The 19,362-nt window shown below is 41.4% G+C and overlaps 2 protein-coding genes across 4 annotated transcripts in view; one reads left to right on the top strand and one right to left on the bottom strand.

Moving 5' to 3' along the window:
* The window catches only part of ANKRA2 (ankyrin repeat family A member 2), a 32,088-nt gene extending 17,408 nt beyond the window's left edge, over positions 1-14,680 (bottom strand). The window contains exons 1-2 of one of the 3 annotated variants that reach the window (XM_089686179.1): positions 14,488-14,680; positions 10,716-10,897 (exon numbers count right to left, since the gene is read on the bottom strand). The gene's annotated coding sequence lies outside the window, so the exon portion shown is untranslated. The remainder of the gene's footprint in view (positions 1-10,715; positions 10,898-14,487) is intronic. The other 2 variants (XM_089686177.1, XM_089686178.1) reach the window with 2 other exon arrangements.
* Positions 14,680-19,362, top strand: part of UTP15 (UTP15 small subunit processome component) — a 33,123-nt gene continuing 28,440 nt past the window's right edge. Inside the window, exon 1 of the mRNA XM_089686176.1 lies at positions 14,680-14,825. The gene's annotated coding sequence lies outside the window, so the exon portion shown is untranslated. The remainder of the gene's footprint in view (positions 14,826-19,362) is intronic.

Below are 19,362 nucleotides of genomic sequence, written 5' to 3'. Positions count from 1 at the left end.
GGTTTGTTCTGGTGTAAAGCGATAGGCCCAGCCCTCATATCTAAGCACTAAACTGATAAAACAGCCCAGAGTCCAAAGGTCATGTAATGTGATGTCACCAATTTTCCTCTTCCCTGCTCAATGATGCACATAGAAATTTACATATTTACATAAATCTTACAAGAGTAACTATACTTTTAGTGAACTTACACATAGGTGTCCTTTTATGAAACAGAGATCAGCGGCGATCCTGAGGATCGTTGCTGATCTCAGATCATTAGTGGTTTAGGAAACAGAGATGATCAGAAGAGAACATGTTCTCCGCTGATCATCTCAGCGCACAGATGGCCAGTATATGAAGGAGCGATATCAGCCCTTCACTGGCAATCTGTGTTCTCCCTCCAGATTCTCCAGCCCAGAGCTGGAGAATCGGAGGAACCACAAACGAAGCAGTGATAATTTACCTCTGCTTAGTAAACGGTGTTTGACTGATCTCTTACTGTAATCTCACGAGATTATAGTAAAAGCAGCCGTTTTCCAGCGTTTGTAAATCGTTCTCCCTTCGTTTGGAGAACTGATCTACACCGCTTCATAAAAGGCATTCACAGGAGAACTGTGTTCTCCGAGAATGCTGGAGAACTGAGCAGCGGTAATTTACCACTGCTTGATAAGAGGACACCTAAGTTGGCTCTGCTGGCCCCACTTATCACCCCTGATCACACACTTATTTATACCCACTACGATGAGATCTTCCAGGGAAAATGAAGTTGATGGCAGCCTATGGGCTTCCAATTAAAGCTGTACTTTAGACAGTAACTTTTATAAGAGCTTAAATGTGATTGTAATGCTACAGTCATTATCAAGTCACTCCTTGTATCCTGTACAATAAGGGCTTGTGTCTTTTGTTTCTGTTTGTACAAATGGTGACTGCTGTGCCTGTTCCTTCCTGGGCCACCAATCATATAACAGTCCCACCGTAGTTCAATTTTTTCCAGCAATGATATCATTAAATCAACACTAGTTGTATTGGGGGGATCTGGGAGTCTCAGACAGGTCAGAGCAGTGGCTCTGACAGTGTGCAGAGTTCTGAGAGGCTGAGCAAGCTGTCGATCTAGCATCTGGGTAGATCCCGATATTGTTGGTATCCTTCAAGAGCTTGGAGAGACTCTGTGGTGTCAGCAAACAGTGGGCTTTAGCCAGCTGTTGGCGAATTTTGGGTCACAGAAGTGCAAAGTAACTCCTGTGACCCAGAAGAGAAATATGGCCAAAAGGTTTAGGCCATACTTCTCTTTTCATAAATAATACAAATCTCCCACAAATACCTTGTTTTGGAACCCTTTTACTGCTCGCTCTCGGTCACAGTGAAAGATCAGAATGAGGAACAATCAAGAATATGACGACATTGGATATAAAATGTGCATGCCTGCAGCTGCTGCGCGATTGAGACTCTCTGAAGAAACTGCTGCCAATCACAGCAGTAGACACACTCTTCCAGCCTGTGGAACGTATGTTACGTGGGGCGACTAGCAGGGAAAAGAATCCTCCATCAATCATCCCTTCTAGATTCACTCCATCAGATGGTGAGATGATGTAGGTGTGGAGGAGAAATGGGGGAAGGTGTATCCGTTGATACAGGCCGAGTAGGCTCAGTAAAGGTGACAATGCAACAGCTAGAAGATTGGCTACTATTGCAGTGCCACAGAAAATGTGGAAGTGAAACTAAAAGGCAGGATCAACCAGGTATTGAATGCTTTAAACATCTTGAATATTATACAGCATAGGATAATGAGGAAACCATGTAAGAAAAACATTTTAAAAATTGGGGTTCATTGACACTTTAAAATATAAAGCCAAAACTTTTTTTAAATTTGTTGATAGATTGGAGAGGAATTAGAACACCTGTCAGGTTTTTATTGCTGTCTATGTCTTCATTAGGGAGATTCGCCCTCTCTATTTGTTATATTTACTGTTATCATCAAGAGTGAAAGAAAATCCCAAATTTAGGTTTTCACAGATCAAGAAGAGAGGGAAAACACTAGTTCTGGTGACATGCAGGGATTTCCTCACTTTGGAGAGACATGCACGTTCTGGTGACATGCAGGGATTTCCTCACTTTGGAGAGACATGCACGTTCTGGTGACATGCAGGGATTTCCTCACTTTGGAGAGACATGCACGTTCTGGTGACATCCAAGGATTTCCTCACTTTGGAGAGACATGCACGTTCTGGTGACATGCAGGGATTTCCTCACTTTGGAGAGTCATGCACGTTCTGGTGACATGCAGGGATTTCCTCACTTTGGAGAGACATGCACGTTCTGGTGACATCCAAGGATTTCCTCACTTTGGAGAGACATGCACGTTCTGGTGACATGTAGGGATTTGCTCACTTTGGAGAGACATGCACATTCTGGTGACATGTAGGGATTTCCTCACTTTGGAGAGACATGCACGTTCTGGTGACATGCAGGGATTTCCTCACTTTGGAGAGACATGCACGTTCTGGTGACATGCAGGGATTTCCTCACTTTGGAGAGTCATGCACGTTCTGGTGACATGCAGGGATTTGCTCACTTTGGAGAGACATGCACGTTCTGGTGACATGCAGGGATTTCCTCACTTTGGAGAGTCATGCACGTTCTGGTGACATGCAGGGATTTCCTCACTTTGGAGAGACATGCACGTTCTGGTGACATGCAGGGATTTCCTCACTTTGGATAGACATGCACGTTCTGGTGACATGCAGGGATTTCCTCACTTTGGAGAGTCATGCACGTTCTGGTGACATGCAGGGATTTCCTCACTTTGGAGAGACATGCACGTTCTAGTGACATGCAGGGATTTCCTCACTTTGGAGAGTCATGCACGTTCTGGTGACATGCAGGGATTTCCTCACTTTGGAGAGACATGCACATTCTGGTGACATGCAGGGATTTCCTCACTTTGGAGAGTCATGCACGTTCTGGTGACATGCAGGGATTTCCTCACTTTGGAGAGACATGCACGTTCTGGTGACATGCAGGGATTTCCTCACTTTGGATAGACATGCACGTTCTGGTGACATGCAGGGATTTCCTCACTTTGGAGAGATATGCACGTACTGGTGACATCCAAAGATTTCCACACTTTGGAGAGACATGCACGTTCTGGTGACATGCAGGGATTTCCTCACTTTGAAAAGACGTACACGTTCTAGTGACATCCAAGGATTTCCACACTTTGGCGAGACATGCACAGTCCCACCAGCTAGACATCTCAAGTCAGCCCGGAGGTGGACAAGGCATTTCAAACTGAACTCTGAGCTAAACCAATACTGTCCAAAAAGAACAATACATGAGGATTTTGACTTGAATCTTGGAGGTTGAATTACTAAAGGCAAACAGACTGTACGCTTTGCAAAGATATTTACCCTAGAGCAGGGCTTGACAAATTTGCTTTGAGCTAGGAGCCAGCTAAAAAAGTTAGGAGCCAGTTTAAATCAGCTGCCTGGCACCTGGAACTGTATGTCTGGGATGTCAGGCAATAGGAATAGCTCATGCCTGGTGCCAGACCCGGACTGGAACAAAATATAGGCCCAGGCATTTTAGACTGAGCAGCCTAGATTCCGTTGCCGTTCCCACCTCTTTTTACCTCACGTCCACAATGAGGCATGAAATGGGCCTGGAGCATGGCCCTCTGTACCCTAGACAGCATAACAATGAGAGCATGGGGACGTAAGTCATGTAGCCATTTCACATTTTCTTCATTCCTCAGAATGTTTATGGTTGGTGGCCTGCCCCCTTGCTGTTGATTGGTCAAGCCCTGAAGCCATTCAAGCCGTAGCACTCGCGTCTTTTGTGCATGATTGGTCGCATTCCTAGGGCGACTCATGTTTGTGTTACGGTGTTGAGCGTGTGTGCTGTCCGCCATGTCCCTGTATGACAAACGGAAGGAGATCTACAAGTATGAGGTGCCAAGGACAGTGCATGCCATGAATTGAATAGACACATTTTTTTGCTAATTTTTCATATTGTGTTGCGCTCCTATTAAGAATCTCTACTCTACTACTAATTCCTTAATATACCCAAAGTAGACAATGTGTAATCGAGTGATTACAAAAATATATAAAAATGAAAAAACGAAAAAAACATGTGTATACAGTGATTCAAAAGAAATCTAAATATAATAAACACTAGTGTAAAGAATATCTGAATGTAAAAATGATTCTCCTAAAGAATACGTGATACAATAATCTGTACGTGAAAATAAAAATAAATAAATCAACCAATATTACACCATAATTTGTGAATAATCAAAAAATGTAAAATATATATAAATAAAATATATAATAAATATATATATACTGCAAATAAATGAATAAATAATTTGTGATAATAATGTCCTTTAAATTCAGTGACTTTGTGCTTGATTAAATCTTGATTTGGTGACTTAATGTGAATCCGTGACTCGGTGTGAATCCTCTAATTAGTGAAGATGTATGCTCACCTCCTTATCAGCCTGCAATTAGGCTATATACACTTGTGGTTCACCTCCTATGGAACCTGCTTAGATGGAATTCCTCCTTTATAGACTGTGAAATGTGGATATCCTTTATCCTTAATTAGCCCATTAGGGATTGATCACTCTTTGCGAAACTCCAATCCCCTTATGGTCTCCTCTCCATGCGTTTCTCCATATGTGGGGACAAATTACCAAACATAGTGTTTTATCCTTATAAAAGATTTCCGCTTTATTGCTTCCAGAAGGTACACTCACATTTGTTGTATGAAGTATAAGACAATTTGTATAGCATGAGTGGTCCGCCAGCCGTTGAGTCATGCACCCGCCGTCTGTCAAACAATCCGGCTTTCTCCGAGTGACATTCCAGCCCCACCCCTACGCGTTACGCCACTGGTCACGTGGCTTCATCAGGGGGTTGTGATAGGTTAGTCACTCTTCCTTTGCCGGCTTAAATAGCACAGCCGCGCCATTTTGTTGTCTATCCAAAGGGAGCAGCCATGTTTTTGGGGGCACTTACATAGCTATAATATTATTGCCTATTGATACATATGTTTATCTTACTGCTATGTCTACCCGGAGAAATACATTGTAACATGACTCTGCGGCTTGACAGGATACAAAACGATCTTTTTGACATATAACAATCATAAATAAAAATAGGAAAATTTCATGCAAAAAATATTTTATACAAACAATAAAGAATAAAAAATATATCTCTTATATACCATATATGGAATCTACCATGCCTATGAACTATAAAAAATATATAAAATATATATATATAAATAATATATATATATATAAAAAAATATAAAATAAAAAATAATAAATGCACGGTTACTCCCACATGGATATTAATCTCCCATCACACCTTAATGAATGGGCACGGAGTCTACCTCTAACCATACATCAAAAATGTGTAATTTGCAATAAAAATGTAAGTCCTCCTCTATTGTAATTATTGCCTGTATTAAAGTATCCCTATAAATACACAATCCATCCAACATATAGATGTGTATTTGTGTGGCAAATGAGAGACGAGTCGGTCCCAATGTACTATTAATCACCCCACATTCACCACACATACATACCCAGGTCACGGCAAAGAAATCATGTGTGAATGATAACTCATAAACCATGCTAGAATCTAAACATCACTAATAAAGCATGATAAATCGAATTCCTTATTTAACCCCCCTGGTGCTAAACTACCCAACTCATAAATCCAAAATGACTCTTTTTTACTTATTTCTCGCACTAAGTTATCTCCCCTCCAATGTGGATTATGTTTAGTAATACCCCAAAATTCTACTTTCTCTGCGTCCTGATTGTGATATTTTTTAAAATGTACTGATAAATGGTGATATTTGTAGCCTATATTAATATTGTGTATATGTTCTTTCACACGTTCTTTGAGACTTCTTTTTGTGCGTCCTATATATAAATAATTACATGGGCATTTTAGGGCGTATACTACACCCTTACTATCACATGTAATAAATTGGTCGATCTCATATTGTTTCCCATTTTTGGGGTTGATAAATGATTGTCTACGTCTTGGATTCCCATGCGTTCTTCTACAGCTATAGCATCGACCACATCTATAAAACCCTGTCTCATTGAAAAAACTCAAAGTACTAGTGGATTTCCGGGGAGGTTCTAATACGTTTTTCACTACTCGATCTCGAACATTAGATGCCCTTATGTAAATAAACCTGGGCTTATCTTTAATAATGGGTTTTAGGGTCTTATCTAATTTCAGTATGTTCCAATGCTTGGATATAATTTTCTGTATATCTCTGTGTTGTTTGTTATAAGGTAATATTATCGATATATCTTATTTATCTGCTTTATGTTGTATTTTCTTTTCTAATAGTGTTGTTCTATCTATAACTTCTATTCTCCTACTTTCTTCTAATATAGTTTCTCTCTTATACCCTTTATCCACAAACCTTTGGGTCAGTACTTTGCTCTGCTCTCTATAGTCTTCTACATTGGTGCAATTGCGTCGCAGTCTTAAGAACTGTCCCCTAGGGACATTCTTAATCCATGGTCTGTGGTGACAACTGTTGACAGGAATATATGAATTGCGATCTGTTTTCTTAAAATAATTTGTTGTTATTATACCGTCCCCTGTGTTTATTAGTTTGAGGTCTAGAAAATTTATCTCTTTCTCGTTAATATTCCAGCTTAATGTAATATTTTTAGTGTTCTGATTCAAATTCTGGTAATAATTAATCAATGATGGAACATCTCCTCTCCATAATAGTATGATATCATCAATAAATCGGCCATATTTAATTATATTACTACTGATATCATTAAATATTACTTCCTCCTCCCATTTCGCCATATATAGGTTGGCAATGCTGGGTGCGAAACGGGCACCCATCGCCACGCCCCTTACTTGTAAGTAATACTCTCCTTTATACCAGAAATAATTATGGTTGAGAGAAAATTGTATGCATTTAATCAAAAATTTAATTTGTAAGAAGTAGAAGTAGTCATGATTGTTATATGTCAAAAAGATCGTTTTGTATCCTGTCAAGCCGCAGAGTCATGTTACAATGTATTTCTCCGGGTAGACATAGCAGTAAGATAAACATATGTATCAATAGGCAATAATATTATAGCTATGTAAGTGCCCCCAAAAACATGGCTGCTCCCTTTGGATAGACAACAAAATGGCGCGGCTGTGCTATTTAAGCCGGCAAAGGAAGAGTGACTAACCTATCACAACCCCCTGATGAAGCCACGTGACCAGTGGCGTAACGCGTAGGGGTGGGGCTGGAATGTCACTCGGAGAAAGCCGGATTGTTTGACAGACGGCGGGTGCATGACTCAACGGCTGGCGGACCACTCGTGCTATACAAATTGTCTTATACTTCATACAACAAATGTGAGTGTACCTTCTGGAAGCAATAAAGCGGAAATCTTTTATAAGGATAAAACACTATGTTTGGTAATTTGTCCCCACATATGGAGAAACGCATGGAGAGGAGACCATAAGGGGATTGGAGTTTCGCAAAGAGTGATCAATCCCTAATGGGCTAATTAAGGATAAAGGATATCCACATTTCACAGTCTATAAAGGAGGAATTCCATCTAAGCAGGTTCCATAGGAGGTGAACCACAAGTGTATATAGCCTAATTGCAGGCTGATAAGGAGGTGAGCATACATCTTCACTAATTAGAGGATTCACACCGAGTCACGGATTCACAATAAGTCACCAAATCAAGATTTAATCAAGCACAAAGTCACTGAATTTAAAGGACATTATTATCACAAATTATTTATTCATTTATTTGCAGTATATATATATTTATTATATATTTTATTTATATATATTTTACATTTTTTGATTATTCACAAATTATGGTGTAATATTGGTTGATTTATTTATTTTTATTTTCACGTACAGATTATTGTATCACGTATTCTTTAGGAGAATCATTTTTACATTCAGATATTCTTTACACTAGTGTTTATTATATTTAGATTTCTTTTGAATCACTGTATACACATGTTTTTTTCGTTTTTTCATTTTTATATATTTTTGTAATCACTCGATTACACATTGTCTACTTTGGGTATATTAAGGAATTAGTAGTAGAGTAGAGATTCTTAATAGGAGCGCAACACAATATGAAAAATTAACTTTATGGACACAGTGGTAGTTGTGTGTTGAGTGTTTGCGATCCAATTATACTTGGGACATATTGTGTCCATTTTTAGCATTCTTGGGGGGCTGATATTTGGTGGATACAACTTGGCTCGCAAGTTATATAGATATCTGCTCACATTTTTTTGCTGACACCCATTTGGCATGTTATTTATTACGTGATTTGTAGGTGTCAGTGTTATGCTACACTTTTTTGGACTTATTGTGCTGTAACATTAATACCTTATCACTATTACTTTTAACCACTGTTAACCTTGGGCCCTTATTATGCCGTATGTATTCACTTGCTAGTGAGCCAAACTGTAGTTGATTTACAGTCAGGTCCATAAATATTGGGACATCGACACAATTCTAACATTTTTGGCTCTATACACCACCACAATGGATTTGAAATGAAACAAACAAGATGTGCTTTAACTGCAGACTGTCAGCTTTAATTTGAGGGTATTTACATCCAAATCAGGTGAACGGTGTAGGAATTACAACAGTTTGCATATGTGCCTCCCACTTGTTAAGGGACCAAAAGTAATGGGACAATTAGCTTCTCAGCTGTTCCATGGCCAGGTGTGTGTTATTCCCTCATTATCCCAATTACAATGAGCAGATAAAAGGTCCAGAGTTCATTTCAAGTGTGCTATTTGCATTTGGAATCTGTTGCTGTCAACTCTCAAGATGAGATCCAAAGAGCTGTCACTATCAGTGAAGCAAGCTATCATTAGGCTGAAAAAACAAAACAAACCCATCAGAGAGATAGCAAAAACATTAGGCATGGCCAAAACAACTGTTTGGAACATTCTTAAAAAGAAGGAACGCACCGGTGAGCTCAGCAACACCAAAAGACCCGGAAGACCACGGAAAACAACTGTGGTGGATGACCAAAGAATTCTTTCCCTGGTGAAGAAAACACCCTTCACAACAGTTGGCCAGATCAAGAACACTCTCCAGGAGGTAGGTGTACGTGTGTCAAAGTCAACAATCAAGAGAAGACTTCACCAGAGTGAATACAGAGGGTTTACCACAAGATGTAAACCATTGGTGAGCCTCAAAAACAGGAAGGCCAGATTAGAGTTTGCCAAACGACATCTAAAAAAGCCTTCACAGTTCTGGAACAACATCCTATGGACAGATGAGACCAAGATCAACTTGTACCAGAGTGATGGGAAGAGAAGAGTATGGAGAAGGAAAGGAACTGCTCATGATCCTAAGCATACCACCTCATCAGTGAAGCATGGTGGTGGTAGTGTCATGGCGTGGGCATGTATGGCTGCCAATGGAACTGGTTCTCTTGTATTTATTGATGATGTGACTGCTGACAAAAGCAGCAGGATGAATTCTGAAGTGTTTCGGGCAATATTATCTGCTCATATTCAGCCAAATGCTTCACAACTCATTGGATGCCGCTTCACAGTGCAGATGGACAATGACCCAAAGCATACTGCAAAAGCAACCAAAGAGTTTTTTAAGGGAAAGAAGTGGAATGTTATGCAATGGCCAAGTCAATCACCTGACCTGAATCCGATTGAGCATGCATTTCACTTGCTGAAGACAAAACTGAAGGGAAAATGCCCCAAGAACAAGCAGGAACTGAAGACAGTTGCAGTAGAGGCCTGGCAGAGCATCACCAGGGATGAAACCCAGCGTCTCGTGATGTCTATGCGTTCCAGACTTCAGGCTGTAATTGACTGCAAAGGATTTGCAACCAAGTATTAAAAAGTGAAAGTTTGATTTATGATTATTATTCTGTCCCATTACTTTTGGTCCCTTAACAAGTGGGAGGCACATATGCAAACTGTTGTAATTCCTACACCGTTCACCTGATTTGGATGTAAATACCCTCAAATTAAAGCTGACAGTCTGCAGTTAAAGCACATCCTGTTTGTTTCATTTCAAATCCATTGTGGTGGTATATAGAGCCAAAAATGTTAGAATTGTGTCGATGTCCCAATATTTATGGACCTGACTGTATGTATTCTATATAGAATGGCCTCTCCTATGGGTGGTGCCTCATTGGGATCCTTGCAGTGGCCTTCTGAAAGTTGGAGGTGTGGATACCATTATCTGAAAACCCTCTGTTTGATCGTGGTCTTACTATTTTTTCTTCTGGATGTCTACATTGAAACACTGATACACGCAATAATTGTAAGTTTTCTTATCCATGGATGCATTTGCATACACTGTTTTGTCGTGTTTTATATTTGTTTACAACTTGGAATATATATTGTTATTTTGATTATATATATTATTCATATGACCGTATTGTATTGTAGTACAACTATACCAGTAATTTTCCCTGAGGAAGGAACTTCATCCGAAACATGTTGGGAGCTATGGGAAGAATACACCACTGCTAATCAAGACATGTATCTACATTGGTGTATCCATAAACCATTTGGGTATATGTTGGTTCATTTAATTGGTGTATCATACTATGCTTTATCTTGCTCTACTAGCCATTTGGCCACTGCTTGTTATTATAAAGATTGACTATTGGTCTTTTAAACATATTGTATGTCTTATACTTCTCTGCCCTTAAAGTCCCATGGGCTTTTCTGACCTTCTGGTTGTATCTTTTTTGTACTATTTACAGGGATGTTGGCAGCAGTTACCGATTTGGTTTTGTTTTGGCTCATTGTCAGTTTCATGCCACGAATTGGATCGTGAGGCTTGACAAGAGGTTCCGGTTAGCTCTGGGCGGATGGAAGGAACTCTGTGGGCTCTCCTTATCCCTCCCAGCACCTGTAGATGAAGACATCACACAGTTAGGGGTCCATGGATACAGAGCTGGTTACCTGACAGGACTGAGCCCCTCACACTGCATATTACAGGACACCCCCCGTCTCCTCTGTACTATACATCTATATAAGACTCCATACACACAGCACCTGAGTGCTGTCTCTCCCCTACTGTGTATCCCTTCTCCAGGTCACTGTCTTCATAGTCAAATGATGGAATGTACAAATCCTTCCCCTCTCTGCTCACAGCCACATGGGCAGGCTTTGGCATTTCTCTGTGTGACGTTACTTCCACAGACTCTGTTGGCCGCCTCATAGTGGGGGAATACTGAGGATAAGTCGTGCGTGCGTGACCCCTGAGAAGACCCCGTCTGGGAGCTAGGAACCTGGAGCCGGAAATGTTCGAGACAGAGCAGGGTGGGGGTGTTTGCTGTGAGGGAGATGGGGATCTGGCTGTTATTGAACTGCTATGGGTATAAAAGGGAGGTAGAGCCTGACTGCTCCTCATTTGGAAGTTTGGGCCCTGGACCAGTGAGGCGACTTCCCGGTGCCTGACAGCGGACAGGGGCTGACAAAATCCCAGGTGCCAGGACACAATTTCTAGACACCATGGTGACCTAGGATTTGTGGATCCCTGCCCTAGTGCCTAGTGAATGAGGTGAAGCTCTATTGACTTCCATCATCCAATCATGTGCAAGCAAAAATACTGTTATTTTTATATTCCTTGCATGTTATGTCAGTGGGTATTTCTTGCAAAGTCAAATTACACCACATTCAATAAGCTCTGGAGAAAATTCCCTTGCAAAGTGAACAGCCTATTTGGCTTTGGTAATTTAACATGCTTGGTGTGCTTTGCATATTTATTGCGCATCTGTGTAGTAATCCAGTGTGAAACTTTTATGTGAAAAGAGCTCCCAACAGACTAAAAAGTTAAAAGTATACAAAAAAAGTGCAAATGCAATCATCAAATATATCGTATAAACAACATTTGCAAACACATCACATTGATATTGAGTGATGTTTTTATATGATATACAGTTAGGTCCATATATATTTGGACACAGGCACAATTTTAGTTTTTTTCAGGTATTTACCAAAACATTTTCAAGCTATAGTTATATAATTGATATGGGCTGAAAGTGCACACTCTCAGGTTTAATTTGAGGGTATGTACATCCAAATTGGAGGAAGGGTTTAGGAATTACAGCTCTTAAGAGTAGCCATCCCCCCTGTTTCATGGCCAGGTGTGGGCTACTCCTTTGTTATTTCTTCACCAATTAAGCAGGTAAAAGGTCTGGAGTTGATTCTAAGGGTGATATTTGCATTTGGAATCTATTGCTGTGAACCTACATCATGCGTTCAAAGGAGCTGTCCATGCAAGTGAAACAGACCATTGTAAGGCTTCAAAAACAAAACAAATGCATCAGAGAGATAGCAGCAACATTAGGTGTGGCCAAATCAACAGTTTGGTACATTCTGAGGAAAGAAGAACGCACTGGTGAGCTCAGCAACATAAAAAGGCATGGACATCCACGGAAAACAACAGTGGTGGACGATCGCAGGATAATCTCTATGGTAAAGAAACACAACATTCAGACAAGTGAAGGACACTCTCCAAAAGGTGGGCGTATCATTGTCAAAGTCTACAATCAAGAGACGACTTCAGGAGAGCAAATACAGAGGGTTCACCACAAAAGGTGCAAACCATTCATAAACCTGAAGAACAGAAAAGCCAGATTAGACTTTGCCAAAAAACATCTAAAAAAGCCAGACTAGTTCTAGAAAAGCATTCTTTGGACGGATGAAACTAAGATTAATCTGTACCAGAATGATGGGAAGAAAAAATTGTGGAGAGGGCTTGGAACAGCTCATGATCCAAAGCACACAATGTCATCTGTAAAACACGGTGGAGGCAGCATGGTGATATCATGGGCATGCATGGCTTCCTGTGCCACTGGGTCATTGGTGTTTATTGATGATGTGACAGAAGCAGCCGGATGAATTCTGCACTGTTTAGAGATATACTGTCAGCCCAGATTCAGCCAAATGCAGCAAAGTTGATTGGACAGCACTTCACAATACAGATGGACAGTGATCCAAAACACACTGCAAAAGCAGCACTGGAGCTTTTGAAGGAAAAGAAGTGGAATATTCTGCAATGGCTGAGTCAATCACCTGATCTGAACCCAATTGAGCATGCATTTCACTTGCTGAAGGCAAAACTAAAGGCAGAAAGACCCACAAACAAAGAACAACTGAAGTCAGGTGCAGTTAGAGTCTGGCAAAGCATCAGAAAGGAGGAAACCCAGTCTTTGGTAATGTCCATGGGTTCCAGACTTCATTGCCAGTAAAGGATTCTCAACAAAATATTAAAAATGAACATTTTATTTATGATTATATTAATTTGTCCAATTACATTTGAGCCCCTGAAAATGGAGGGACTGTGTATAAAAATGGTTGCAGTTCCTAAAATTTGTAATTGATATTTATGTTCAACCCCTTGAATTAAAGCTGAAAGTCTGCACTTCATATTCATTTGGATTGTTTTGTTTTAATTTATTCTGGTGACATACAGAGCCAAAAGTATGAAAACTGTGCCTGTGTCCAAATATAAATGGACCGAACTGTATTTTATGATTGTATTTGTGCATTTTTGTATATTTTCTACTCTAAAGTCTTTTAGGAGCATGGACTTTTTTTCCCCACACATAAGTATTTTCAATGTGTTGTGACTATACATATTAGTGGTAGCGGCTTCTAGCAACTTGCACTTTGTAAGGATTTAGTAATGTGGGGATTTTATATAGTGCTGAGGATAAGGTTAGGTGAGTAGCACGGGGATTTCTTTATGTGTATTTTCCTTCCAGTGTGAAACTTTAACACTGTGAAGGAGCTTCTTGTAATAAAGACCAGTCACTGCTGCTTTCTCTCCTTGTGGAGGATGACTGGTCTGGTCTCCGCCCACTCCTGTACTTTTCTAGAGGCAGTCTGTAGTAGGTGGAGCCTGCTGGACCCCTCTCACAGCTATACACAGCCTATGTACAGCACAGTGATGATGTCTATGCTACCTTTACATGGTAAGATCTGGGTTTTCCATGGCAATTGGTGCTCACAAAGTGGATTGATACAGTTTAAGGCTAGCAAGGTACATATTGAAATGAACATATTTGTGTACGGAGTTGGCTGTATTCACATCTGTGCATTCTGGGAATGGCCAAAGCAGGAGTCGCACTTCTGGTGTTATTAATTCCTAATGGTGTGCCAAACCTGGCAAGCAGCTGCATGCAAAATGCACAGAAAAACACTAAATGTGTTATGAAATGGTACAGGAGCTTTTTTGGCGCGTTTTTTGCAATTCAAGTGAATAGGCTGCCTTATGCACCAAGGGGTCTGTGCTGGGGTACATGAAAAGGTTGGAGGGGGTCATGGAATCCCATTAATTACCATGCCCTCCTCCCAGCACCCTCTACATGAACCCTGAACAGAACACACACTCTTCCTATACATACAGCCCGGCATTGTGGCTCTCCCCCACCAATCATTCTACACCCCAAACACCGGCCGGCTATCCGGCCATTCTCTGCTGTCACTCACCTCTGCAGATTCCTATTGTTGTTATTGTCTGACGTCACATCCGGTGCGACTTTTCCTGGAACCGGGCAAAGGAGACGAGGCTGCAACGGTTTTCTGGTAATTCCGGTTGAAGATTTTTCGGCACACAGGTCAGGCAGCAGACGGGCTGGTAACCAGCATCCAACCCCAAAATAATCCTTCAAACCTGAGCCGGCTCTTTCATGACGTCAAGTGGATGCGACTTTCCCGGAAATGCGTCAGGTGGCAAGATGGTGGCCCGCAGTGCCGATTCTGGCGGCGTGACTGCCCGGCGGTGAGAGGGGGAGGAAGACAGCGGACGGAGAGGCCGGAGGAGAACGGTAAGAGGGCAGTGGAGAGGTCAGATGATCTGTGTATGGTGACATATCCACACGTCAGTCTGACCGATCCCATCCAGAGAAGGAGGAGTACAGGATAACCAGAGGCACCGTTCCTTTCTACAGTGGGATAGAGGGGTTAGAACCGCTGCCAGATCTGCATTGCTGTCTGTGTCCCCATTAGGGGGGTTCAATTGCTCTAATTGTCCTGATCAGCAATGTCACCACAAGTGAAAGTATGCCTAAAGTTAGACTTTGCCACCAAATCAGGAATAGGGGGGAAATCTTCCAATGGGGACACGTGGACAACTCTCTAATGTGAGTATCCCATTCATCAGACGATCTTCTATTTCCTGTTCAGTCTACACACAGAAAGTGAAGGGAAATCTCCCTCAGACAAACCTTCCAAGGGTTATAAATGGTAAACCACCTGCTGACTTTTCTCTGGCTGTTCAATTGTTTCATCTGTATACCCGGTTCACTCTGGTGACTCCATCAGCAGAATAGCCAAAGAATGAGCATTGGCCGCTCTCATATATCTTTCAGTACCATTAAAGACAGTATAACCCTTCCTATCTGCCCCTTATGATCATGTAGCTCCATGGTGTCATTGTCTTGCCCAGTACACACAGCCTATAGAGGAGAAAATTTTCACATTCTGGCATCAGCAGTTTCTGTTTGTGTTCAGACATAAGGCATTCCGATTGGCACTGTACAGGTTAACGTGTCACTATTGTAGTGTAAGAACTGACATTTTCTGTAATGAAACTATATATATCTCACAATTCCTGGTTTCTTGGTTTCTCTCCATCTACTGCTGGTACAGGTGAGAGCTACACAATGATTAGATCTGACACAGACACCAACAGGGAGAGCAATTAACCACTTGCAGACCAGCAACGTTACCCTTACATCGCTAGCCGCCCCCTCCCCACTGCTCTCTCAGGCTCTTCTGACACCACTTCCAGTTTTCTCTGAGCTAAATGGTGCTGTTTTTTTTTTAAAATGTAAAGCTTTGATCAGCTGTCTGCTGTAGTTAACCAGAATTGATGTTCTGACACCACTTCCAGTTTTCTCTGCACTAAATGGTGCCGTTTTTTCAAAATGTAAAGCATTTAAAAACACCGATCTTGGTGTTTCAGATTATTTTAAGGGCAAATGAGGGATTTGGACCCCAAATCCCTTCATAAAGAGTACCTGTCACATATCTGTTGCTGTCACAAGGGATGTTTACATTTCTTTTGAGAGCAATAAATATAAATAAAGCAACAGTGTAAACAAAAAAAAAAAAATGTTTAAAGTGTCAACTATAAATAGTAAAATTTACAGCATGTGCGCAAATTTAAAGCATGACATGTTTGGTATCTATTTACTCGACATATCTTTTATATGTAAGTAATTTTTTTTTTTTTTGCATTATAATTCAAAAAAGTATTTATTCCCAAAAATTGCATTTGAAACACCACTGCCCAAATATCATGTGACATAAATTTTTTTTAAAAACCTACTATTTTATTCTCTAGGCCCTGTACTTAAAAAGGTGGAGATCAAGTGGTTAAAGGAGAAGAATGAGCGTTTGAAAAAAAACGAAACCTTATACTTATCTAGGTGGATTTCTCATCTGTCCCCCACCGGCTTTACAGCAAGAACTGAGAGATCAAACACTGCTGATCGCTCAGTTCTCGGGTCCGCTCTGAGCAGAGAGCTGTGACTGTTAATCACCGGCTCTCTGCTCTGTCCCTCCAGCGGTTAGTGGAGCGCCGAGCTGTGGAGGGGGCAGGAGCAGCTCTCTGAGCTAGGTGCTGATAAGGCACTTTAAAGTCTGGATCTTTTCAGAGGCTGAACCAGCTGAGTGACATCTGCCAACAGCGGGTTTAAGTCCACTGTCGGCTGAAAACGGGTCACAGGCGTGAAGAACGCGCTGCACTCTTGTGATCCGTAGGAGACATAGGGCCAAAATAGATTTAGCTATACATCTCCTTTTGACAGATCACCATATGTTTTTATTACATAATCACTCCCACATTTGTGATGCAACACAGAGGCCAAACATGCATTGGATTCTGTGTGACCTGGAACAAGAAAATGTCTGCCCCTAGACACAATCTAAGTGAATGAATTCATGAACATAGGGAGATCGATGAACTATGACATTACAAACTGCAACCACAACTCTTGAACATTTGAAAGTGATACCTTTTAAGGTAAGACCATTATGAGAGAAATGCAAGATTGTAATTACTGACCTCTTTGTTTTGAAAATGTTAGTTGCCTTGCTAACTTGCGGATCCTCTGGTGTCTACTCCGAGTCTTTTCCCCAGACAAGTATGGAGATCAGGTTATATGATTTCATGCTGCATACTTGTGCTGGGTTAATGATTCCTAAAATATATTTAAGCTAGAGAAAGCCAGGCAACCAGCATTTTCAAGAGGAGGACATCAACTCCAGTATTTGTCTCAGTATGGGATTTTCACATTCTGCTTTAAATCCTCAAACCGCTTTTAATAGCCCTGTATCTTATGCTTGGTCTTTTTGGTGTATGTGACAGGTGGCCTGTCATGGATGTCTAATCTAGAGTTGCCAACACAGTCTGTTTTTTACAACCACTCTCTGGTTCTTTAATTGCAAGGTAGAATGTCCACTCTGCATAGCAAACTTGACTCCTGGCTCTTCCCCTCTGCTTGGTCTCATTGTAAGGGCTCATTGTCAGTTTGACAGATGTGCCACACTTTGTGTTTCAAGAGCATTGGTGTTGTTTTCTGCGTGAATAAAGCTTGTCAGTTTGCAGGTTTCATTTATAAATAAATTGTAATATTAGGTTTAGGTAATTTTTCGCAGCAATTGCTAACTAAGCAGTTGACACCAATTCTCTATCCATTGTCACTAGCTGATCATTGTTTAAAGCGATTTGCTGCACTGCAGTCAGTGTTTTGCAGCTTTTTATGTTGGTGGCATACAGTTGTTCTTTATTCACCACTATGGTTAACTGGATGTCAGGGGAGCCCTAATCAGAAAATGGAAGGGCTCATTCACGCCTATGCTTTGTATCATATGTAAACACACGTACAAGGGTTAGCCATTGTTTTCACTAGTGCTAGTTCACTGTCTGTTTTTTGATGCATCAACTTCAGCTGCAATAAATAAAATGTTTCCATTATGTTACATCTCTTGTTTCGATGTCATATTGCCTGTGACGTTTTTTTTTTTTTTTTACAACTAAACCCTATAAAACAAAGTACATCCAAAGGGAAGCTGGTTCTTGTGCCATGCCATGTCAGAGAACTACACATAGATCAGCATTATTCTAAATTTTATGTCATGACAGGGTCATTTAAACACCCCCTAAAAGTATCAGAGGCAAGTTTGCCGCCATTCAGGAGAAATCTTGCTGTGAAGTGTGCAGGAAAAAGGTGCTTGCAATAGTTTTGATGTTCTCCAGAACTTTCACTGGGTTCTCCTGACCTTCCATAACTAATGAGTGTAATCCTGTAATGAGTGGAGTTCTGGAGTAGCTAATGAGAGCTGCGGGGGACCCAGGAGATCAGCAGTCCGAGAAGTGCTGGTTTCCCTGTGGACTTCGGAGGAAGATTTCTACTGAACATTGTGGTGTTCTGGCAGCAAAAGCAGCAGGTAAGTTCGGTATTTCCTCTTACTTTGCAGGTACACTTGTTTCTGAAACTTGTATGTCATGACAGGGTCACTTTGAAGGCCACCCAAAAGGGGACGTTCTGCTTTAAGGACTGCTCCCCCGCTCCCCATTAAGGATTGGCACCTTTGGGTGGCGGGGGGGGGGGGGGTAGCGGGTACCCGAATTTGACAGGTACCCTCTCCTCCCTTCCTCCCTCCCTGTAGTCTTTTGGGACACATGACAGGTCCCAGAAGACTATAGGACCATTCATGAAGCGCAGCGCTACTCGCGCATGCGCAGTGGGTATGCGGCTGTGAAGCCGCAAGCTGTCACAGCCGGGTGCCCACACTGAAGATTCCAGCCTCCTGGAGTTCAGGATGGCCGGTGAAACGGGCTAAGGGGGACACACCACGGGACCAAGGGACAGGTAAGTGGCTGTTTTTTAACCCCCCCTGGAGGTATTCCCGAGCGTAGCTCGGGGTAAAGTTTCAGCACCACAAGCGGTAACCCCGAGCTACACTCGGGAATACCTTGCAGCGTTGCTCCGGAATCTCTTCTTGAACACAAACCCCTAGCTCATTACCTTAAAACAATTTATTAAGAAATAAGAGACAAAGCTTATACTCACAAACCAAGTGAGCTATTTGCATGTAATTGCATAAGTACACAATGTGGACCACTCTCCACCTCCAACTGGAGACCAGATGGTATTGACTGTTGACGTGTTTCGGAGACCCTGTCCCCTTCCTCAGAGCAAGGGCTGAAGTTTCCCAGAACTTAAACTCCGTAAAATAACGTGTGGATCCCACAGCCCACCTACCATCAGGAGGCAGGGAGAGGAGGGAGGAAGTTCTTTTAAAGGGGACTAATCGTACTGTATGCATATACAGTAAATAATAAGAACATACAAA

This window comes from Staurois parvus, unplaced genomic scaffold (assembly GCF_062004578.1).
Source record: "Staurois parvus isolate SC_StPar_1 unplaced genomic scaffold, SC_StPar_1.0 ptg000392l, whole genome shotgun sequence".
Lineage (NCBI taxonomy): Eukaryota > Metazoa > Chordata > Amphibia > Anura > Ranidae > Staurois > Staurois parvus.
This window is presented reverse-complemented; position numbering and strand designations above follow the sequence as displayed.